At 40.2% G+C, this 24,457-nt stretch overlaps 1 protein-coding gene across 1 annotated transcript in view; it reads right to left on the bottom strand.

Annotated features, from left to right (window-relative positions):
* The window catches only part of Map7d2 (MAP7 domain containing 2), a 104,599-nt gene extending 96,651 nt beyond the window's left edge, over window positions 1–7,948 (bottom strand). Inside the window, exon 1 of the mRNA XM_026405452.2 lies at window positions 7,904–7,948. The gene's annotated coding sequence lies outside the window, so the exon portion shown is untranslated. The remainder of the gene's footprint in view (window positions 1–7,903) is intronic.
* Window positions 7,949–24,457: the final 16,509 nt, after the last annotated feature.

The following is a 24,457-nucleotide window of genomic DNA, read 5'->3' as shown; positions in this document are numbered from 1 at the left end:
AAAAGGAAGAGAGGGGAGATAGGGGTAAGAAAGATGGTGGAATGAGATGGACATCATTACCCTAAGTACATGTATGAAGACACAAATTGTGTGACTCTACTTTGTGTACAATCAGAGAAATGAAAAATTGTGCTCTATATGTATACTATGAATTGAAATGCATTCTGCTATCATGTTTAATAAATTAGAATAAATAAAAATTTAAATTAAGGGTATAGTCACATAGTAGGCAAAATAATGTCTCTCCCACCAGAATGTCAATGTTCTAGTCCCCAAAACCTATGCATATGTTACCTTATCTAACAAAAAGGCCTTTGCAGATGTGGTTAAGTTAAGGCTCTTGAGACAAGGAGATTATCCAGAATTTTCTTGATGGGCCCAAGGTAATCACAAGAGAGGTGAGATATTTAAAGTCAAAGTGAATAGAATGAGACAATGGAAACAAAGGCTGGAGAGAGAATGAAAGATGCTGGCCTTGAGGAAGGGGCCATGAGCCAAGGAAAGAGTACAAGAAACATATTCTTTTTTTTTTTTTTGAGAGAGAGAGAGAGAATTTTTTAATATTTATTTTTCAGTTTTCCGCGGACACAACATCTTTCTTTGTATGTGGTGCTGAGGATCAAACCCGGGCCGCACGCATGCCAGGCGAGCGCACTACCACTTGAGCCACATCCCCAGCCCAAGAAACATATTCTTGCCTAGAGCCTTCAGAAAGGTTTTGCTGATATCTTAATTTTATGACTTCTGACCTCCAGAATTAAGAGATAATAAATTTATATTGTTTGAAGCCACTAAGTTCATGATAATTTGTTACAGCAGCAACAGGAAATGAATACAAGTCACTTTGTAAAATGGTTTGGCACTATCTGCTAAAGCTGAACATATGCCTACCTTATAACCCAGCAATTCCACTCCTAGATATGTAACCAACAGAAATATGTTTGTATGGGCACCAAGATATATTTAAAAACATCATATTCTTATCAGTTTTAGTCAAAAGAGAAATAGACTGGAAATAACTCAACTGTCCAACAACAGAGAATGGATAGAACAAATTGTAGTATAGTCACACAACGTAATACTACTCAAGAGATAAAAAGAAATGGAGCCACAGATATCTGTAACAAAACAGGTTTACCTTACAGACATAATGTAAGTAGAAAAAAAATACAAAAATGGATATTTTTGATAGAAAAGTTCTAGAGGTGGATAATGGTAATGGTAGCACAATGATATGAGTGTACTTAATGCTATTGAACTGTACTGTTAAAATGGTTCAAATTGAAAACTGTTATATAATTTATCACAATAAAAAGTACATAATACATGAATCTATTTTTAAAAGTTTAAAAACAAGCAAACTGGGAGTTCATAATCCACGTGAATCAACCGTGTAATATGATGTATTAAGAACTATGTAATGTTATGAACGACCAATAAAAAAAAATAAAAAAAATAAAAACAAGCAAACTTATCTACAGTGAAAAGAGGTGAACAGTACCTTTAGCAGGTATTAACCAGGAAGAGGTATGAGGGAGCTTTCTGGGGAGCAGAAATGTTTAATTTCTTGATATAGGTATTGGTTAGATAGGTACATACGTAAAAAATTCATCAGATTATATATTTAAGATTTGTGCACTTTTACCTGTAGTCCCAGTAGCTAAGGAGGTTGGAGCAGGAGGATCAGGAGTTCAAAGTCAACTTCAGAAACTTAGCAAGGACCTAAGCAACTCACTGAGACTCTGTCTCTAAATAAAATACAACAAGGGCTGTGGATGGTGGTTGAATTTCCAGTACCCCCCCCCCAAAAAAAAATCTGTGCACTTTAACTTCCAAATGCCAGCCCTGATTTTATTTGCACATGGTTTACTTACATAAGCATAGTCAACACTCTGATGGAAAATGGAAGAGAAAGGCAAAAAAAACCACCCAAAGTATATATGGTGAGGGAAGGGTTCAGGGAGGTGAGGTATATACTGAAGGAAGAACAGGGTAGACAAGGATGAAGATAGCAACAAAGAAAAGAATTCTGGGGCAAAGAGAACAGCATGCACATGGTAAATCAGATATAAGTGGATGTAAAGTGTGCTGGACACTATGAGCTGGTAGTCACTGGCCAGAGGGGGTTGGAGGGGTAAGAAGGAGCCCACCCCAAGAAGCCTGGAAACTCCATCAGCAGTATAGACTACTCTCTAGGAAGTACTAGGCAGGCATTAAAGGAAGTTAAAGCAAGAAAGTGACAGGATGAATCCACAACAGGAAAGGTAATCTGGAAGAGACCTCTAAGGTTTTTGTGATGTTGGTCAGGTCCTAAATAACAGGATCTGACCCAAGGCACTGGCCACAGAGATAGGGTCATGAGAGATAAAGGCAGAATCTCCAGGCTTGGGTGTAACGGGACCAGGGGCTCCAAAGCTATGTGGTTGATGATCCTGCCAACAAAAGTGAAGACCAGCCATATATTTCCTTCAGCTTTTTGGACCAGTCATGGAGGATCACAGTGTTGCAGAGTTAGAAAGCACCAATAAGATCCACCTACTATACTGCCTCATTTACAGACAAGCTACTGAATTCTATTGCCAATGCCTGAGGCCACTGTTTGTAAGGGGCAAGCTAGAACGAGAGCTGAGATTTATCTACCTTAGCAACTACATCCTAGAGAATAGGGAACATGACTAATTCAGTTGTGGTGCCCAATGCCCCCAAATGCTCTTACCAAAATCAGGTCCCACTATTGAATTCTCCGACTTGGGCTTGTAGTCCAGGTCCCCATCAACCATTCCTGCCAACCTTTTACTGGAAAAGTTCTCCCTGAAACTCACCTGAATCCTACATAGCTAATGGTTTTTTAATGCCTTCTAAGTCAATCTGGTTTCACCAACCAAGCTATATAACCAAAGACTCTGGCTTCAGTCTTTACTCTTCAATGATGCCAACCTGATAAGCTGAGACAGGGGAAAAAAAGGAGTTAGCTGACTATGGATACCAGGAGCCAGAAATAAGACTTGTCTATTAGTTTCATCACTGCCTTACAGACCTGATATGAACCACAGGAACTAACTGCTGATTCTGTTCTTGGTGGCCTATAAGCATCTTAGAGTAGTTGAGTGACAAGTGCCAAATACCAGAGCATGTATAGGAGAAACCAAGAATAGATGGGTTTGAAGAAACTTGTTTGAGATCTGAAACTCTTTCCTCATTTGTGATCATAATCTGGCAAGGTTGGTCAACATCTATTTAGCTGCACAATAGGCTTCCAATATGAAAGCCACTATGGCATGTGGTTATATAAATTTAAATTTTAAAAAATCAGATACAAGGGGTTGGGGTTGTGGCTCAGTGGTACAGCGCTTGCCTCACACATGTGAGGCACTGGGTTCAATCCTCCAGCACCACATAAATATAAATAAATAAAGGTATAAAAAATAAAAATAAAAGATACAAATAAAAATTCAGTTATTCAGTGCTCAACAGCCACATATAGTTGGTGCCTACCACATGGAAGAGCTTAGATCTAGAACATGTTCATCTTCAATAGCAAGTTTTATTAGACAGCACTATATCTTGTGTGTCTTATCTCCTGCTTGAAACAACAGATTGATTGTAAGAGGCACTTACTCAACTCTGAAATCATCTTAACATGCCAACGAGGAAAGAATCTTCTTAATTTTTAAGAACTAAAGATAAAATTAGGTACCACAAAAGACATTCAGCATTCTTTGGCAAAAAGGCAGAGTTGGGGCTGGAGTTGGGGCTCTGTGGTAGAATGCTTGCTTAGCATGTGTGAGGCACTGGGTTCAATTCTCAGCACTGCATATAAATAAATAAAATAAAGGTCCATTGACAACTAAAAAAATATTTTTTAAAAAAGGCATTGAGTCTCGAGTCTCCTCAGGCCTTGCGGTTGAAACTAAGGGAAACCAAAATACAACTAAGAGAAATTAAAGCTCAACAGGGTATACTGAAACAGCCCATTTCTGTCACTTAATTATTCTTCTATAAAAAAAGGTTAATCTCATCCCAGAAGATTAGAGATATGTAGAAATGAATGGACCATTAATAAGAAGCAATTATTCTTTTTTAAATTTTTTTTGTAGTTGTAGATGGACAGCATGTCTTTATTTTATTTGTTTATTTTTATGTGGTGCTAAGGATCAAACTCAGTGCCTCATATGTACAAGGCAAGCACTCTGCCACTGAGCTACAGCCCCAGCCCAAGAAGCAATAATTCTTTAAAAAAAACTTATGACTGATGAAAATAAAATCAAGTGAAGTGGAAATTTAGGTGAGTGAGGAGGGGGGGAAAAGGCAGGAACATGTTTTTCATTAAGAAATCTGCAATTATAATTAGAAATTTTAAAAAGAGCTTTTGGTCTAAAGACATAACTAAAATTGCTTAAATAATATTGGCTATCTTGTTAATGAAAATGATCACTGTTAAATTTTGTTCATAGTATGTTCTCCACTGGGGGGGGGGAATTACCCAAATGCAAGGAATGTTTCCACTGAAGGCTGTCATAATATTTCACCACCAATTGTCACCCCTGACTAATGCTCAGGCAAAGTGAACACATACAATTAGTAAGGCAGAAAAGGGCAAAACCTCCTAAGTGATACCCCCATGCACAATGCTGTTTCCCTTTAGTCAGTGCAGTGCTGAAAACATGTGCTTAGGTGCCAAAGGAAGAGAACATACAGGGATACCCTTGAGGCAGAAGTTGTTTTAGAAAATAAGCATAGCAGGAAACTCTATTTTGCTCAGTTTAAAATTCTGATGGTTATTTCAGGTTAATGGCATATATTAAGTTGCTTTGGAACAGGGACACAGAACACCACTTAATAAAGGTCTTCAGGTGCCTGGAGAAAGACTCCAGCTGCAAGGACAGTTCTTGCTCTATATTTATTTATTTTTTTAAAAAATATTTATTTACTTATTTTAGGTTTTTTAGGTGGTCTCTATACCTTTATTTTTAATGTGGTACTGAGGATCGAACCCAGTGCCTCACGCATGCTAGGCAAGCATGCCACCACTTGAGCCACAACCCCAGCCCTTGCTCTATATTTATTAATTTCAAGTAGTCATTTATGTCCCCTCCCCTTTTCAGAAGGAATTAAAGCTGTTGATAGAAAATACAGTAGAAATAAATATGAAAAATAAGGGTAGGGACAGAAAAATGAAGCCAAGAAGCAAGTTAATCCAATATATAAACCATAGCAACTGCGGTATCACACTGGTTGGCTTCCTAATCTAACAGTCAACTCTTTAAGGACCAGTTTTCAAAGGTAAAGATTAACTGCTTGGGGGACAACTTAGTTCAGACAGGAACTTGTCCTACTGGTCCTGAAGTGGATGCTGGAACTGGCCTTGCCCAGTAAGGACCTCTTAATCAAAAGGAGAGAACCAGCCTAGAATACACTGGAACTGCCTAATGGTGTGATCTCAATTAGTTATCTGTTCTAACAGATTGGCCAGAATACACAGGTGGCTTTTGTAACAAAGCACTAAGAAGGTATGACTCCAGCTCTGGGGGAAGAGATGATCAGATCCCACTTCACAGAGCCCAGGGAATCCCAACTCAGCAGACCTCACCCAACAAGGGGAGGGGGTTTCTCAACCAGACCCCACATGGAATCTGGGAGATCCTGAGCTGGTTAACACTCTCTCCTTCCACAATTACAGTTTTATGAGTTTTCTACTGTTTTCTCTCAATAACAGCTTAATAATTACCATGAAGTCAAGCCATCCCATTTCCACAGTCTGTCAGGTCCCCAAGATGATAATCTGTGTAATCACAACCATAGCATACTCCTTTTGCCCAGACTGGGGAAAGTAAAAGCAACTTCTTCCTCAAGAGCCCAGGCACCCAGGCCTGTTCTGTCTTATTGTAGGGGAGACCATTTTATCAAAGTGCATTTCCATTTCCACAAACCTCAACCATGCAGAACAGATCCAAGCTAGACTCATTACCACAGCTTCATACTATACTCGACAGCATATAACTGTACTCAATACCATAGCACTCTTAGTACACTGTGAGGCTCAATCCAAATCACGGAACACTTTTCCATAATGAAGATTTTTTTAAATTCTTCTTTTTTTTATTGGTTGTTCAAAACATTACAAAGCTCTTGACATATCATATTTCATACATTAGATTCAAGTGGGTTATGAAGATTTTTTTAGATCAGTGCTGTCTAAGACAGCAGCTACTACTAGCCAGAGTTGGCTATTGAGTACCTGAAGCATGACTAGTTCAAACAGAGACATGCTAAAGGTGCAAAATACACACTGGATGTAACAGACTCAGTGCAGAGAAAGTAAGATATCTAACCAATAACTTTTTATACTAATTATATGTTACAATGATAATATTTTGGCTGGGTATGGTGGTATAATCCTAGTAGCTCCTGAGGCTGAGGTAGGAGGATCACAAGTTCAAATCCAGCCTCAGCAATTTAATGAGGCCCTAAGCAACTCGACAAGACCCTGTCTCAAAATTTTAAAAAGGGGGTGGGGCTGGGGATGTGGCTCAGTAGTTAAGCACCACTGGGTTCAATTTCTGGTACCAAAATAAATAAATTAATAAAACGATAATATTTTGGAAATACTGGACTGGGTCAAATTATATAAATTTCACCCATTCTTTTTTTTAAATGTGGCTACTAGAAAATTTGTATTAGCCAGAACTGATCTATACTATTATTTAGTATTTTCCTTTAAGTTGACATTTATTTCCACTTTTTACTTATTCTGAGAATATTCATGAAACCACAGTTTGATATACCAGTTGAATTTTCATGACACAACTAAATGATCCATAGAATTATTAAGCCAAAGTTTGAAAAGATAAGTTTATTCATGTGCAACCTAAAACCCTCTCATAGTACCACACCAATTGGGAAATGCTGGCCCACAGCAGAGCTACCCAAAATGTGGTGTGTGGCCTTCATGGATTGGTTTTGGTCTCTTTATTGTTCATTATCAGTTCTCAGTAAGGGCATAAATTCAGAGCATGCATGCTGAAACATTTACAGCAATTTTACAGAGTAATTTCATGTCTACTGATATATTTGAATCTAATATTTATTCTAGTCTCATATTTTAAAACTGGGACTTGAAGGCTGGGTATGTAACTCAGTGATAGAATACCTGAGTTCAATCATGCTCAGTACTGAAAGAAAGTGGGGGGAGGTGGGGAGGCAGGCAAGCAGGTGGGGAAGGGGTGGAGAAAGGGAGCAGGTTGGGGGGGGAGAAGATTAAAAATTAATTGGGATTTGTATTTTTCTGTGTCTTTTATTTTTTCTAGTAAGTCTTCTTTATTGCTTTTTTCTTTCTTTCTTTCTTTTTAACCAACCACAGACTGGAAATTAAAAAGAAAACCAAAAATTGGTCATTTACCAAAGTTAGTTTGAAACACTAGCCTAGAGTATCAAAGAATCTTCTGCAATTCTTCCAGAGGCACAGTAAGTCTCATGCTCAATCACACCCAATACAGCTTCCTAAGACAGTAAAGTTGATTATGGTTTTCTTCAAAGATTTTCAACAATAAAGGCTGGTACAGAAAGGATGGGAATTAATTCCTAGCAGACCAGGAAATTCTATTAAATGGAACTTTTCCTCCTCCAAGCATTTCAGTTAATAATGTTTTTGCTGTAACAAAAACATTCTAATAAATGAGTTCCTCAACACCTTTGGGGAGAAAAACAACTCTGTACTAAGGAAAAGGCACACAAAATCCCTGTAAGATATAGATGGAAAATACAGAGCTACATCTTGAGAGCAGTAGAGAAGACATGGGAGGCATGGCCCAAGTACAAAAGAAGCTTGTTATTGTCTATCTGTGGAGGCACAGTGACATGGAGGTTAGAAATACTCAACAGTATCAGGTGCAGTGGCAAATACCTGTAATCCCAGCTTTTGGGGAGGTTGAGGCAGGAGGATCACAAATTCAAGGTCAGCCTGGGCAATTTAGCAAGACCCTGTCTCAAAATAAAAAAAAAAAATTTAAATATTTTTTTTTAGTTGCAGATGGACACAGTATCTTTATTTTATTTGTTTACTTCTATGTGGTGCAGGGGATTGAACCCAGTGCCTCACACATGCTAGTTAAGCGCTCTACCACTGAGCCACAACCCCGTCCCTTAAAATACAATTTTTAAAAAGGGCTGGGGACATACTCAGTGGTAGAGTGCTTACCTAGCATGCACAAGCCCTGGGTTCAAACCCTAGCATCATAAAAATGTAAATAAATCCAACTTTAAAAGAGGATAAAGAACTCTGATTTCCTGAGAACCTAATTCTTAGCCTTTGCTGCTCAAGTCCCGCCTTATTTAGAATCCCTGGGGGAGGCTCCCAGAACTTCCAGTTTGCACCCCTATATTCTCCTGTTCCAATGCAGGAGATAAAAGATATGCAGGTGCAAGAACATCAAGGAACCCCATCTTACCTCAAAGCAATTCCCTCCCTGCGAGGGAATGATAAAAGTTCTGAGATGTCCTAAATTACAAAGGGCCAGAAGATGGAAGGAAGGAGAGATGGGGAAGGTTAATCAAAAGACTGTGGAGGAATGGGGGAGGGAGGATGGACATGGGAAAGACAATAGAATAAATCAGACATAACTTTTCTACGTTCATATATGAATACACGACCAGTGTAACTCCACATCATGTACAACCAAAAGAATGGGATGTTATATTGTATGTATGTAAGTAAGATACGTCAATATTCTACTGTCAAGTATAACTAAAAAGAACAAAAAAAGGAATAAGATTCTAATTAGAACAAGTTATACTTCATGTATGTATAATATGTCAAAATACATTCTGCTGTCATGCATATCTAAAAAGAACAAATAAAGGGTTGAGGTTGTGGCTGACTGGCAAAGCACTTTCCTTGCACATGTAAGACACTGGATTCAATCCTCAGCACTACATAAGAATTATTAAACAAAATAAAGATATTGTGTACATCTATAACTAAAATGTTTAAAAAAAGAATAAAAAAGAAAGATTGGTTTAGGAATGGGGATTTAGCTCAATGGTAGAGCACCTGCCTAGCTTGTGTGAGGCCCTGGATTTGATCCCTAGCACTGCACACAAAGACTGTTTTATATTTTTTAATTTATTATTTTCTTTCCTCATTTTTTATTGGTGCATAATAGTTTACATATTGAGAGGAATTTGTGGTGACATATTCATACATGCACATGATATGACAATATAATTTGTCCAAAATCACTCCCCAGCTTACCCCCCAAACCTCCCACCCCTTGGTCTCTTTCCTCTACTGATCTCCCTTTGATTTTTAGGAGATCTACTCCCACCTTTGCTTTTCTTTTTTCCCCTTTAGCTTCCACATATGAGAGAAAACATATGACCCTTAACTTTCTGAGTCTGACTTATTTTGCTTAACATGGTTTCTAATTCTACCCATTTTCCTGCAACTGACAGATTTCATTTTTCTTTATGGCTAAATAAAACTCCATTGTGTATTTATACCTCATTTTCTTTATGCGTTCATCCATTGATGGACACCTAGGCTGGTTCCATAATTTTGCAATTATAAATTGTGCTGCTATAAACATGGAGTTGATTATGGTTTCACTGTACTAAGATGACTTTAATTCTTCAGGGTAAATACCAAGAAATGGTATAGCTGGGTCATATGTTTCTATGCCTAATTTTTTGAGGAGCCTCCATACTGATTTCCATAGCAGTTGTACTAATTTACAGTCCCACTAACAGTGTAAAAGTGTTCCTTTTCTCCATATCCTCTCCAGCATTTATTATTATTTGTATTCTTTTTTTAAAGAGAGAGAGTATTTTTTAATATATTTTTTTTTAGTTTTCGGTGACACAACATCTTTGTTTTTTGTATGTGGTGCTGAGGATCGAACCCGGGCCGCACGCATGCCAGGCGAGCGCACTACCTCTTGAGCCACATCCCCAGCCCCTGAATTCTTTTTTTAAATTTACCTTTTTATGTGGTGCTGAGGATCAAACCCAGGGCGTCACATATGCTAGGCAAGAGCTCTACCACTGAGCCATAACCCCAACCCCTATTATTTGTATTCTTGACAACTGTCATTCTGACTGGTGAGAGAGGGAATTTCAGTATAGTTTGATTTGCATTTTCCTAATTGTACATTCTTGAATGTATGTTAAAACCTCAAAATAATTTTTTTGGGTACCAGGGATTGAACCCAGGGGTGCTTAATCACTGAGCCACTTCCCCAACCCTATTTTATATTTTATTAGAGACAGGGCCTCACTAAGTTGCTTAGGGCCTCACTAAGTTTCTAAGGCTGGATTTGAACTGGCGATCCTGTTGCCCCAGCCTCCTGAGTTTCTGGGATTACAGGTGTGCACCACCATGCCTAGCTCAAAACCTTAAATTGTGCCATTGCATCCTGCTTGTGGTTCCAATCTAAAGGTACCTATCCCCAAATCTTTGAGAACCTTTTTATCAATAGCTAATGGAGATTCAATAAAAATAACTTGTGCCTTCCTTTTCCAAAGTTTCATTATAAAGCATCTGGTTTCTTAGAGCACAGACATTTTTCCAACTGCCATCTAGCCTGGCTCCTGGTGGCTGAGGGAACTTGCCCCAGGACTGCTCCTTTGGCTAGCATCTGTATTGGCTCAATATTCCCTTGTATTTCAGAGACCCTTAGGTCTCATGAGTTTTCGTTTAACAGGAAAAATGGGCAAATGAGTTCAACTTGGTAAAATAATATTTACATACAGAATGCCACTGGAAAGTTCAAGAGATCTCAGGAAGCATGCCTTGTAGTTCCACCATCTCAAACTTTTCCGCTGACACAATTATTTAATCCAACTCATTAGTATTTACTGAGCATTCAACCCTGCTTAGCTGCTCTCAGCATAATACAATTGGCAAGCACTGGTTACAGACATATTGTGCACAAAAACCCTGAGGGAGGGTAGATGACCATCCAACTACCCTCTGTACCAGGTGGCACTGACAGAGACACCTATAACATGAACACAGGCCTTGCCATCTGGTTAACAATCTAATAGAGGAAATGCACATAGATAATAATGACTAACCAGCTGGAGCATTTTCTGTGTGTTGAGCACTGCCTTACCAATATTAACTGCTGTATTCTCAAGATTGTGCTCCATCTGCGTCTTTTTCTTAAGTCCATCTTTTTTTTAATATTTACTTTTTAGTTTTAGGTGGACACAATATCTTTATTTTACACTTATGTGGTGCTGAGGGTCAAACCCATTGCCTCGTGCATGCTAGGTGAGCACTCTACCACTGAGCCACAACCCCAGCCCCTCTTAAGTCCATCTTAAAGAAAACCAAGGTTCAGTGATGTCAAATAACTTCCCCTAAGTGACAAAGGAGGAAGGATAGAGCTGGCATTCGCACCAGGCAGTCTGGACCTCAATCTACTCAGCTTTAGAGGCAGAAACAGCCACCAGTACAGAGTCTCTTCCGCACTGAGCACTTGAATGAACACCTATCTAAAGGAACTGGAAAGTTAATGTAACACAGGCAGAATAAGAGTACTTTGCTGGAGGTAGTACAGGCACTGACAGGAACTAGTCCATTAATTCTGACTGAAAGAGCTCAGAGAAAGTGAACCCCTAAAGGGAAAAGGGGAGAAGGGGGTACTGCAGGCTGAGAAAAGCACAGGACCAGTGTGACAATGATGTAGTCTGGCAAGACAGTAGAGATCTGGTGATCCTATCTGCTGGATAAAGGTATTTAAGCAGATAGAAATAAGAAGCACTTGCTCCTCATTTGTTATGCTGTGCATATAACACAATCACTAAAAAGAACAGTACAGGGCTGGAGATGTGGCTCAATCAGTAGCGCGCTCACTTGGCATGCGTGCAGCCCGGGTTCAATCCTCAGCACCACATACAAACAAAGATGTTGTGTCCTCCAAAAACTGAAAAATAAATATCAAAAAGTTCTCGCTCTCTCTCTCTCTCACCTCTTTAAAAAAAAAAAAGAACAGTACATTCTGTAATTTCTACTGAGGATAGGTAAGTAAAAGGAAAGAAAGAATGAATCACTGGTGGGTAATGGGAACAAGCACAAGGTTTCAGTATCAGAAGATCCTGTTGCTAGAGGAAACAACCAGAGGTATTCCCTTGCCATCATCTACAACAGCTCCTAGGAAAACCACTCACCCACTAATATCCCCCAATTGTACAGACATAACATTGTTGGAGAGCCTAAACATCTCAGGCCTTTCTGTCTTTTGCAGTCTCCACAGTGCCCAGCACGAGCTTAGGAACAACAGTTGATCCTCTAGAAATACTGGTTAATTCTCTTTAGAAATGGGTCCCAAATGGTCAACCTTTTCATGACCAAGAATGATTAGTATTAGGATCTTAATAAAAACTCAAGAATCAAGATTTTTTTTTTATTCTTAAGACATTTTCTTAGTACCTGGCCTCCCTAGCCCCTAAAGAACAAACTGTGATACCACCTGGCACTTAAAGTGAACATGCCAATTTCACCACACCAACCTTAAGACACACAATTGTTTATTTAATCCTTTAAACGTTCACATATCTTTCCATTATTTCCAATTTCAAATGAAGGAAAACTTCAGCTAATCTCAATAACAGTAAAGTGCATTAAATGACCATACAATAGAGTTTCCAAACAGAACTTAAGAATCCCCCCACAGCTGGGCACCATAATGTGCATCTGTAATTCCAGCTACACAGGAGGCTGAGGCAGGAGGATGGCAAATTGGAGGCCAGCCTGAGCAACATAGTGAGACCCATTTCCAAAAAAAGAAAAACTGAAGGTCCACTTCTAATAAGTACAACAAAACATCTAAATAATTTACTATTTATACTCTCAATGAAATAAAAATGCAAGTTCAAACAACCTCCCTTTTCTAAATTTTTATTCAACAAGATCCCCAATGCCAGGAAGGAGCAGTTTTGGTGGGTGTTCTGGGTTCTTCCTTACCAGATGCAGTTTGAGTTTCTCAAGCTTTAGTATGAAAATGGAAGTATTCATTTAAAAGTTATTCATATTACTACCCTGTGATATTAAGTTCTGCCTTTAAGGAAAAGCAAGATAAAAACCACAAACTGGTTCCAGCAGTTCGGAAGGCTGAGGCAGGAGGATGGCAGGTTCAAAGCCAACCTCAGCAACTTAGCGAGGCCTTAAGCAACTCAGGGAGACCCTGTCTGTAAATAACATATTTAAAGGGCTGGGGGATGTGGCTCAATGGTTAAGTACCCCTGGGTTCAATCTCCGTTCAAAAAAAAAACACCCCACAAACAAAAATAAACAAACAAAAAACCCCACAAACTGGAAATGATTTAAGCCATCTCTTCCCTTCCATGAATGATGTGACTGAAGGCCCTATCAGAAAATATTTACCCTAACCCCAATGAAAAGCATGTTTAAGCAACTAACGAACATTTCCTTTGATTTTTTTCCCTTCCTTGGTTTACCTAATGTATAACACGCATGTCATCTCTAAGTGATAATAATTCGCCAAATCATACAAAAATGTGTGCAGTTTTTGTATGCATGTTAGACTGCAGTAAAAAAAAATGTTTTAAAATAACTCACATTATTAACTGAAAGAAAAGGGGGGGGGGGATGCTGCCAGGAAAAATAGCATGGAATTCCTTTCCATGTTGCTTACACCACCCCCACCCCCGCACTACCTGAGACCACTTTACAGGAGATTAGCACCAGAAGACGCGAGACCTGCTTATCAAATTCTAACAAATACCTTCACAACCTCCCATTTGGGCAGCCTGTACTGGGACCAGCCCCCCATGGCTCTCCGCAGCTGCAGCCTCATTAGCCGCGACGCCACGTGAAGGGGCCGCTGCCGCTGCCGGGCCAAACACCTGGGTAGCCTACCCTAGGCTTCAGGGATAGCATCCTGGTGGCAGGGGTCACCCATCCCAGAGGCCGCTCTCTCTGCTCAGCAAGTATGGGTTACGCCGGTTTAATTCCCGGGGGGCATGCTGAGAAGCGCAAAGCCACCTTCGCCGCAGGCTGCAGCTACCGCTCCTGCGCGTTTTTGCAGGACGCAGAGAGGGCAGACGCGCAGGCCGGGGGGCGACCCCCTAGAGTCGGATCGACGCACCTCAATGCCCCCTCCCCCGCCAGCTGTTTCTCAAGGACATGGTCTGGTATCCCAGAACCCACTCCGGCACCGAGCGTGAGCCCCCCGCACTTCCATCCCAAACACACTTGCCACCCACCCAAAGGCGCACACTCGGGCGCACCCACTCACCCAGGCCACGATGAGGTAGGGAGACCCCGCCACCCGGACAAAAAAGAGGAGTAGCCTCGGGACCCAGCGCCCAATGGACCCCAGGCCGGGGAAAGGGCGTTTATCCAAGCTCGGCGTGCGCCCCCACCCCCACCGCTGCCTTGCGCGGCCGCCCCGCCCCCAGGGGTCCGAAGCCCTCTGGATCCCGAGGCACTCCAAGGGCCCCACCTGTAGGCCGGTGGTTGGGTGGCGAGGTTCGCACAGCGCCTGACTCAGCCATCTTCCCGGGGAGCGGGGTGCCCCTCGCATTCCCCTCAGCACGGGATCCCGCCCCGAAACCGCCTCCACGCTCCATTGGGATGCGCCGGCCGCACAGGCGCACTGCCTGGCTAGCCGCGCCGCACTGGACCCGCGCGCGTCCGCATGCGCACGCGTCCTCACACCACGCGCGCGGTCCTCACACCGGCCCCGCTGCGCCGCACCGGAGCCTCGCGCACCCGCATGCGCATCAGTTAATAGCGCGCGCGTTCCGGTTCTCAAACAGTGCGTGTATAACGTGCACATGCAATGTACACTCCAGGTCTCACACAGATTGCACGTAGCGTGCCCATGCAATATGCATGAAAACCTTAACGCAATGTGCACACAGGCTCATACTGCTAAACGTACATAGTGCACACATACACCAGACCTGCGCGTGCACACGCGACGTGCACACCCAGCTTAAACACACCTTCCACGTGGGGCTCACAGTGTACACGTGCTCACCCAGCACGCACACGCCCTCACATGGCTCGTGCACGTTTAACGCTAAACCTCTGCATGAAGCTCAGTGCTGCGGCTCTGGATACAGTTGCCAAGCTAGGTCCTCAGGTGCGCGCCACTTGGGTTTTTTTGTTTGTTTGTTTTTTTGTACGGGGGATTGAACTCGGGCAATCAACCACTGAGCCACATCCCCAGCCCTGTTTTGTATTTTATTTAGAGACAGGGTCTCGCTGAGTTGCTTAGTGCCTCGCTTTTGCTGAGGCTGGCTTTGAACTCCTGATCTTTCTGCCTCATTCTCCAGAGTCACTGGGATTATAGGCATGCATCACAGCAGGCCAGGTTCCAGTTCTTGAGTAGCAGCTCTTCGCGGCCCCTACTCCGTCCCAGGCAGGCATGTGGTCATCTAGTGTGGGACAGCAGGCTATCAGGATTGGTTTCCAAGGAACGGCTAGTCAGGATGACTTTGGCCTTTCAACCATAGTCCATTTAATACACACCTCAGAAACCTCAGCGAGGACCACCTCTCTGGGAAGACATACATAAGAAGTTGCCTCTGGAATAGAGGTCAGGAAAGGGGGTGGGTTCTTTCCAGGTTCTTTCCCCTGGACATCCTTTCCCCCATGTCCCCTATATTTATTATCTTTTCAGAAATATACTGAAGGATTTAGAAGTGTACCTCACTTGTGGAGCACTTGCCTAGCATATGTACGTAAGGATGAAATTTTGATTCCCAGCACTGCAAAACAACAAAAAACCCCAACCATACTGAAAAGACATCTTTACCTGATCTGCTCAAATCCTCAACTGTTCATCCAGGCATACAAAGCCTGTCAAGTGATAACCTTTCCTTGTGTAACCCAGGCTGCACGTTTTTCTGTTGGACAGTGATCAAGTTGAAGAACATTCCCACCCTGGGGTAGAAAAGTGTGGGGAGCCACTCCAAATGCACCACTGGGATCTGAAAGATCACTATAGTCTGGCGCTGTAGTGCCATGACTCCTGACTGGGGCTCTTGCCTCGCTCGGATAACAAGGTGTGTTCATTTGGAAGACCCTGACTGGTTGTGTTTCCTGAGAATTCATGATTAAGAATTCATAGCTGGGGGCTGGGGATGTGGCTCAAGAGGTAGCGCGCTCGCCTGGCCTGCGTGTGGCCCAGGTTGGATCCTCAGCACCACATACAAACAAAGATGTTATGTCCCCCGAGAACTAAAAAAATACATATTAAAAAAAAGAATTCATAGCTGGGCTGGGGTTGTAGCTCAGTGGTAGAGCGCTTGCCTTTCATGTGTGAGGAATTGAGTTCGATCCTCAGCACCTCATAAATAAAATAAAGGTACTGTGTCCATCTACAGTTAAAAAAATACATAGCTAATGGGTAGAGATTTGGGTGACGATGAAAATGTTTTAGAGTAATGATTGCATAATTCTAAATACACTACCATTGAACTGTACATTATTATATTATTTTGGTACTGAGGTTTGGAACCATGGCCTCATATGTTAGGCAAACTCTCTGCCACTGAGCCACATTCTCAGCCCTTTTTATTTTCTGCTGAGACAAGGTCTTGTTAAATTGCCCAGGCTGGCCTTGAACTTAAGATCCTCCTGCCTCAGGCTCCCAAGTAGCTTGGATTATAGGTGTGGTCACCACACTCCACTGAGTTGTACATATTAAACAGGTGAACTTTAAGATGTGTAAATTGTATCTCAATTTTTTTAAAAGAATAAAGCTAAACCCCCTAGGAACTGGCATTTTGACTCTTGGCAAAAAGCTTGGAAACAATCCCTTGTGGCACAAAAAATGTTTCTGTGATGAATATGTTCCTGACACACCCAAAGGTGTGCCTGGAGGAGTGTGTTGAGAAAGCCAGAAGGGGAGTTTAGACAGACACAAATGAGCAGGAAAGTGAGCAAGTCAGGGCCAGTGTCTGGAGCTATAATAAAGCTGTTTCTAACCCATTAAGATCAAGCCAAGTCAAGAAGAGCATGGAAGCTGTTGTCACTTTTTCTTTTTCTTAGGGACCTTGGGTAGGAGTTTAACCAACTCTTGAGCTCATGGGCCTGATAATATCTGTGTAGCGTGCCTCTCTAGTTTTATGCTATTTTTTCTTTTATTTTCTATTCTTGTTCCCTTTTCTCCCATCATAAAGCTTAAAAAGTTTTTTGGTATGGAGGATTTAATCAAGCTTTGCCACTGAGATACATCTCCATCTCTTTTTATTTATTTATTTTGAGACAGAGTCTAGGTTGCCCAGGGCCTAAGTTGCTGAGGCTGGCCTTGAACTTGTGATCCTCCTGCCTCAGCCTCCCAAACTGCTAAGATTCCAGGTGTTTTCTATCTCACCTGGCTCCTGATATTTTTATAGCTGTATTTATGAGACATAAGATATGTACATTTTAAACTTTGCATGAATATTGCACAATAGTTATCATTCTGTTTTTCTGAGCTTAGAATGACGACTTGAAGACCTATGTATCCATTGCAGCTATATACCAATCAAAAAATGATGGGGTCTGGTTTCCCCTTCTGTAGAATGCCTGTTCAGTCTTTGTTCATCTTTTCATTGGCCTATTTTTTTTTAATTTCTAGGAGTTTCTTGTATTCTAGATAATTTTTTTGTGAGTTTCAATGTTGTGACTATTTCACCCTAGTTAACTAAGCTTTTCTAAGATTAGCAAAATTTTAAATTTTCATGCCAAAATCCTATTAACATTTTTACTCTATAATTTTACCTATTTGCATGTGTATTTCCTAGGATTAAGGATAGTTATCTGTTGGGGGCTATGATCAAGTCAAGATGGCGCCTGGCAGTTTGCCAGGAGGAATGGTTTGTGAGGCAACGCCATTAAGATGGTGGGGATTCCTTATTGGCTAATTGCTGTATCTGGATGATGCTAATTGAGTCAAGCTATGTGTAATCAGTTAGGTATATATACCTCTGCTGTTCGGTAATAAAGCAGTTCCCGCTTCAACCTTCAAGTTGCTTGTCACCTCCCGGTTATTTTGCCCAGCTGGACTGCGGCAAGTATCCTTCTACAACTAGAGTTATCAACTTCAGAAACTTTTTAAAAATATTTAATTGTCAATGTATTTTATTTAATTTATAACGCAGTACCGAGAATTGAACCCAGTGTCTCACTTATGCTAGGCAAGCACTCTACCACTGAGCCACAGTCCCAGCCCAACTTCAGAAACTTTAATATGGACATAGTTATCTATTTGGCTGCCATTTTCTCCACATTAGAGATACTGTGTTCTTCTCTTGCAATAAGGCATCTGTGGGGAGACACCTGGAGGTCATGCAGGTAACTTATTCTTCATTCTCTCTCCATTTAATATTCATTAAAAGTTCTTCCTTGATCCAATCTTTTTCATGATGGTTACAAAATGGTAAAATTCTAAGAATTTTTTACCTTATGGTCTGTGCTTTAAGAGCCTTTGTTAAAAATATACTTCCCAAGTCCCAAGATACTTCACATTTTCCATGTTCACAGGTCTACCTTTACGTTATTTATTTTTAATGTGGTTCTGAGGATTGAACCCAGTGCCTCATACATGCCAGACAAGTGCGTTACCACTGAGCCACAACCCCAGTCCCTACCTTTACCCTTAAGCAATATTTTTCTGCATATGGTAGCTAGGGATCCAAATTCACTTTTTTCTGTAAAGTTTTCTCAGCAACATCTATTAGTCTTTCCTTTCCCCAATGATTTTTGAAGCCACTTCTATTATGTATGAAATTACCAAATTCTCTTTTTGTCAATTTCTGCACTTATTACTATGGCTTTTGGTACAACTTAATATCTAAAGTGAATCCCCTCTTTACTTTTTAGTGTGTATGTGGTGCTAGGGATTGAACCCCAGGTCTCATGCATGCTAAGCACACGTTCTATCACTGTACTACATTCCCAGCCCTTTAGACATTTTTAGAATTCTTAGACATTAAAAATTCCCAGATTAATCTTCTTTGGAACATTTTCCAATCTCTCTTCCTCAAATCACGTTGTACTATTAATTGGAATTGTATTAGTCAAAGATTAATTTCAGAATTGGCATTTTCATAACATTATGTCAGAACATCCACAAATACAATCTATTTAAGCTGCTGCTTTTTTAAAATGGCATTCAAGTAATAGCTTTCTCCATTATACTAACTTCCTAAAAATTTAAACTTAGTTGAATAGTATGTCTTAAAATATATACAATTTAGTTGTTAGTCCAGCACAGCAATTTTGTTTTTCTAAACTCAGAGCCTGTCTCCCACCCTCGCCATTTTTGTGTCACTGGGGATGGAACCCAGGGTGTTCTACCACTGACCTACATCCCCAGAGAGGGATCTTCCTAAATTGCTGAGGCTGGCCTTGAATATGCAACCCTCCTGCCTCAGCCTCCTGAGCTGCTGGGATTACAGGTGCCACCCTGCCTGGCTCAGAATCCATTTATAGTAGGTCAGTGAACTACAACTCATAGGTCAAATTACAGTCCACTATTTCTGTTAAGTTTTGCTGAACCATAGTTGCACTCAAATATTTGTGTTGTTTACTGTTGTTTTGTGCTACAATAGCAGAACTGAGTAGATGTAACAGAGGCCATATGGCCTGCAAAGTCTAAAATACTTACTACCTGATTCTTCACAGAAAGTTTGCCCATTCCTAATTTATTCTTAAGAATTGAGAATTGGGGCTGGGGATATGGCTATAGCGGTAGCGTGTTCGCCTGGCATGCGTGCGGGTTTGATCCTCAGCACCACATACAAACAAAGATGTTGTGTCTGCCAAGAACTAAAAAATAAATATTAAAAATAAATTTTTTTTTCTCTCTCTCTCGCTCCTCTCTCTTAAAAAAAAAAGAATTGAGAATCACAGCTGGGCAAAGTGGCACATGCTTGTAATCACAGCTAGCTACTCAGGAGGCTAAGGCAGGAGTATCCTAAGTTTGAGGCCAGCCTGGAAAACTTGGCAAGACCCTATCTCAAAATAAAAAATAAAAAGGGCTGAGGGTGTATGGCAGTGACAGAGCATTTACCAAATGTTCATGAGGACCTGGTTCCTGGGTTCAACCTCCAGCACCACACAAAAATGAGAATCAGAGAAAGCTTTTATACTTGCTAATGGTGGTAGATATTCCTAAGTTGATTTTCCTTGAAATGGCAAGCTCATTTGTGAATTATTTCTATCACTATTGACTATATTAGCAATCAAAAATTATGTAATTCAATCAATAATAAACCCAGTAACAACAGAAATAGGTTTAATGAAATGTGATTTTTAAAAGCCACAAAATTTGAGTTGGCTTTATTTCAAAGTTTTGCAAACCTTTTTATTTGGCTTAGAAGAAAGTCTCATATCTGCTTTTCTGTTCAATATTGCAGTACCTTGTTTTGGTTAAAGAACATTAAGAAAGTCTGGCCTTGGAGGAATATAGTTGGAATGGTTTTTGAAACATCCTGCATGTGAAAATATTAATGGACAGAGCTAATATTAATGGAAGAACTATAAAAAGATCTACCAAATTTTTAAACATTTCATTCTCCAACATTAAAAAGTTGCACTTGCCAGGCACAGTGGCCCAACCCTGTAATCCCAGTGGCTCAGGAGGCTGAAGCAGGAGGATTCCAAGTTCAAAGCAGCCTCAGCAATAGCGACGCGCTAAGCAACTCAGTGAGACCCTGTGTCTAAATAAAATACAAAATAGGGCTGGAGATGTGGCTCAGTGGTTGAGTGCCCCTGAGTTCAATCCCTGGTACCTGCTCCCCAAAGTTGCACTCATTAATATGACTGATCTTTTCGGCCAAGTCTTTACTATGAAGCTGTCAAGCTAATGGTAGTAGATAGTAGTTTCCTTTAAAACCTTTCTTTCTGCTGGGTATGGTGGTCCACACCCAGCGGTTATGGCGGTTCAGACAGGAGGATTATAGTTCAAAGCCAGCCTCAGCAACTTATTGAGGCCCTAGGTAACTTAGTGAGACCCTTTCTCAAAATAAATAATAAAAAGGGCTGGGGATGTGGCTCAGCAGTTGAGTGCTCCTGGGTTCAATCCCCAGTACCAAAAACCACCAAAACCCAAAAATCTTCCTTTCTGCTTGAAAGGTCAAGTTTTGTCACTGGCAAAAAAAAAAAAAAAAAAATTATTTTCTTTGAAGTAACAGACTCAATTCATCCATTTTTGTGAAAATGCTGACCACAAACAAAGTTTTGAATAACTAGTTTGTCAGCTTTTTTTCCAAGTAAAAATGATGCTCCATGAAAAAGTGTCTAGTTGTTTGCAACTCATACAAGCACTTTATTATTTTTTGTGGTACTGGAGGTTGAATCCAGGGCCTCCTACATGCTAAGTTCTCTACCAGTGAACTGCATCCCCAGCCCTTTTTAAGAATTTTTGAGACAGCCTTAAATTTGAGATTCTCCTGCCTTAGCCTCAAGTTGTTGGGATTATACGTGTGTAACCACCATGACTGGCACACTTGAGGCAACTGTCCTACCCTGGTATACAGAAATGTTTTATGTAGTACTTTCTACTGTCACAAAAAAAAATTATAAAGATATATGTTCAAGTGATGGAATGTCCTTGATCTATATTAATGTACTCATTAAATATTTTTATTGTATTGAGGGACATTCTTATGTAAAACTGGTTATCAAAAAGTTTGCTTTTGGTGAATAACCTTGGAATATTGTGAAACTTATTTGATCTTTGTCTGTTTCTGGCATACAACTCCTAAAACTAAAGTGATGTCTTTGTATACTGATATGACTGTTGACGGTAGACCCTTGGTAGCTTCAGTATGGGGACTAGTCATGTGAAACTCCAAGGTAGAACTAGAGGGTTGGGCCCTCAGCTGCATTTCTCAGTCACCAGGAACAGTAGATGAGCTGGAGGTTAAGCTGATCACCAACGGCAAATTATTTAATTAATCTTGCCCATGTGATGAATTTCCATGAAGACTCCAAAAGGACAGGTTTCAGAGCTTCAGGATACCCAAATACCAGGGTAGTTCCTGGGAAGACACAAAAGCTTTGTCCCCCCCTCCCCCATCCATCTCTTCATGACATTCATGCTTATCCTTTGTAATATCCTTTACAATAAAACAGTAAATGTGTTTACATGAGTTGTGAGTTAATCAAACCCAAGGAAAGCCAGTAGGTCAGAGACATAGGTAAAAAAAAAATCCAGGGCTTGTTATTATCTGAGGTGGGGTGGACTGCAGCCTTAGACACTGAAACCACCTTTGGAATCTGATACTAGCTCTAGGTAGACAGTTATCAGAATCGAATTGGAGGCCACTCAGCAGGTTTCTGCTACAGAACTGATTGCTTGAATTGTGTGTGGGGAAGATACCCTGCCTACTTGGTCAGACATTGTCTGTGTGGACTTTTACTTAATATTCTTACGAAACCATTTAGCAAATCCAGAGAAATCCCAGGCAGGGAATATAGCTTGGTGGTAGAGTACTTGCCTAGTAAGCTCAGAACCCTGGTTAATCCATAATGTCACAAAGGAAAAAAAATTCCATTATTTTTATTCCTGAGATGTCTAAAATAATAAATTTATATGTAATAAGCTTTTATTGAATTTACAAAATCCAACTAATTCTCTATCTTATAGTAATCAGAAAAGGACCTCAAGATTTTGGTGCCACTTTTTGATCTACTATTGTCAACGTGTAAATTGAACAAAACATGGATTGGAATAGTAAGGGAAGTGATGAAGTTGGGTTGGGGATATAGCTCAGTGGTTGTAGAATGCTTCTCAGCATGTTTGAGTCCCTGGGCTTGATCCCTAGCACCACAAAAAAGAAAAAAGAAAAAAAAGTGAACAAATTAGCCAGAGGTATAAATATTTAGTTCACTTGTAGGCCTCTGCATAGTACAAAAGAACGTCTATTGAATGTGATTTTGGCAATTTTCACTTTTGACAACTGATTTACCATTAGAAAATGACTTCTTCAGCACAGGTTTGTGACAGGTTTTACTTGCTAAGAAATGTAACTTCATATGTAGAATGATTAAATGTATTCATTCAGATCAACCAAAAAGACAAAATCAAAAAGTGAACAAGGCGTATCTTTTCCTCATATATCACAATTAAATTTTAAAAAAAATCAAAATTTTAGAAAGGAATCACCATGAACAAAAATTCATAAAAGCATTACAAAGTTTGAAAAGAATCAATTGTATACTTTGGTGGAAGTTGAGTCATATTTTATTTTCTAATTGCAGTTTGCATCTGATTTCTTTACAGTATTCCACATGATGGGAAAGGAAACCTCCAAACCAGCCAGTACTAATTAGTTGTCATGAATCTATAGTAAAAGGACATAAAAGGACTCACCAAAGACTTAAAACTGAAATATCACCATAACTATAAACTTTCTCTAAAGAAATATAGAGCAGTTGTTATTCTATAAAATATCAAGCAACTTTGAGTCTTTCATCTTTTAGTCTTATGCTGAATTAAATAAGGTTGGTAGCAATTACTTTAAATATCGTGTCCACATAAATATACAAATATATACTCTACATGTTCTTTCTATCATAGTAATCAAAGACTGCAAGCAAAAGATATGGTAGAGAACATAAAAGACATGCATCTTCTATCTTACACAGTCCTGGGTATCAAAGTGAAAAGAGACAGACACTGCTCTAAGTGCATTACACATATAAAGATCTATGTTATTAATCCTCCCGACAATTCAGAGAGACAGGTACTATTCTCATCATCCCTATCTTACAGGTAAGGAGCCTGAAGCTAAGAGAAGCTGGAAAAGGCACCCATGGTTACCTGTGGTTCAGGGCAGTGGAGGTTTTAGGTACAGGCCACCCAATCCCAGGCCTTCTGCGCTTTTCTTCCTAGCACACTGCCTCGCAAGGAACAAGCAGGTGGGTGGGCAAATTCCAATATACTCTCTGAATTGCTGTTTATTCTATACCTGAGAGTCTAATATCTCTTCACACTTATACTAAGAATTCAGATTTTGTTGTTTTCTGAATAGGAAGGAAAAAAAAGATGACAGTTTAAGGTAAACCCAAACACAAAAGTGGTATGAAAAAGATCATGGAAAGTTCATGGAAAAGTTAACAGAATAAATGAAACTTACCCTTACTAAGTAGGAAAAAGATTAACATACAGGTAACATAAAGAACCTCATTTTCATTCTGATACTTTAACTGTCAAGCCACAGCCAATACTGGATGTCGATATATCTGCACACAATATGAATCAAGTAGAAATCTAGCTACGTATTTTATTCAAAACATGCTTTTACCTATTTATTCAGAGTCACTCTGAAGTCAACAATGACAGCAGTTTATAGCTATTAAAGATGTTATTCAATATCATAAGTTAATGGTTATGTAAGATAGATGAAATTTAGTTTAATTACAAGCCAGACAGTTTTTCAGCCATGATTCCATAGATGCGATGAGTAAACCAATGGCTGTTTTTCAATAAAA

Source organism: Urocitellus parryii, chromosome X (genome assembly GCF_045843805.1).
Source record: "Urocitellus parryii isolate mUroPar1 chromosome X, mUroPar1.hap1, whole genome shotgun sequence".
In the NCBI taxonomy this organism is placed as follows: domain Eukaryota; kingdom Metazoa; phylum Chordata; class Mammalia; order Rodentia; family Sciuridae; genus Urocitellus; species Urocitellus parryii.
The sequence above is the reverse complement of the archived record's forward strand: the minus strand, read 5'-3'. Positions and strand labels throughout refer to the sequence as shown.